Consider the following 1,277-nt stretch of genomic DNA (forward strand, 5'->3'; position numbering starts at 1 on the left):
GTCATTGCTGCTTGATTTTTCTCATCCCCAGTCTCAAGGGGATGCTGTGCCCATGAGTTCAGACACTTGCCATCAGGCTGTGCCTTTAGGAGTCACTGAAAGGGCCCCAGTGTGTGGTGAGGAAAGCCCCAGGCACTAGGAGTAAGAGAAGATCTAACTTGCCACCAGCTTGCTGGGTAACCACAGAAAAATCACTTCTTCCCCTGGGCCTCAGTTTCCTCCTCTGTAAGATGATATTGGACAAGATCAGTGTTTTTCAAACTTGCTTTTTAGCTGGAGCCCCCTTAGTTCAAGTGAACCCTTACTCAGGAGTCTGGTTTTTTTAATGGAGGTGGAGGTCTGGAGCTTTACCAGATTCATCGCCCATGCCCTGGGCCTGAGGAGAGGGGTCCAGTGAGTGTTTTAAGAGCTGCATTGGTCAGGTGACTCTACTCTGTGACTGCATCGCTCAGGGGACTTTTCCATCTATTTGTTCCTGCCCCTGGCAAGGCCGCAGGTGGCCATTTGGAAGAATGGCACAGGCCATGGTTTTAATCTCCTCTGCTCTTCTTCAGCATTTCATTTTCCTGAACCCACATCTACCTCCTACCCTGACTTTCTTGCTTCTCTCTAAGCCACTTCTGTCTTTCTCCCCCTGTCCTTGTTTTTCCCTTTTCACCTCATGTAGATTCAGGACATCTGAAGGTGCTGGTGTCCAACCTTCACCATTCCAGTGGGGTAGCGCTCCCCCATTGAACAAGTGGAAGGTGAGGCAGTGCCAGGACCCCTCTCTGGCTTGCTGTCTCCAGCTGTGCATGCCCCTGAGGCTTCTCTGGTTTGGGGGATACTTTGCCTCTGGCTTATTTTTATTTTGCTGGCATTGTCCTTCAGCCTGTTTATGTCTGCTTCTTCACCTGCTTGATTGATTGGGTTTTTTCCTTCCCTGCGTCTTTTATCATCTTGGAAATGGTGAGATATGCCTTAAAGTTTAAAAGTAATTTGGGAATAATGTACAGAACAGGCATGTGGGATTTGGGGCTTTTTTTTTTCTTTCCTTTTCTTCTTTTTCTTTTTTCTTTTCTTTCTTTCTTTTTTTTTTTTTTTTGAGACAGAGTCTTACTCTGTCACCCAGACCGGAGTACGCTGGTGCAATCTTGGCTCACTACAACCTCTGCCTCCAGGGTTAAAGTGATTCTTTTGCCTTAGCCTCCTGAGTAGCTGGGATTACAGGCATCTGCCACCATGCCAGGCTAATCTTTGTATTTTTAGTAGAGATGGAGTTTCACCATGTAGGCCAG

This window comes from Piliocolobus tephrosceles, unplaced genomic scaffold, assembly GCF_002776525.5.
Source record: "Piliocolobus tephrosceles isolate RC106 unplaced genomic scaffold, ASM277652v3 unscaffolded_28757, whole genome shotgun sequence".
NCBI lineage: Eukaryota > Metazoa > Chordata > Mammalia > Primates > Cercopithecidae > Piliocolobus > Piliocolobus tephrosceles.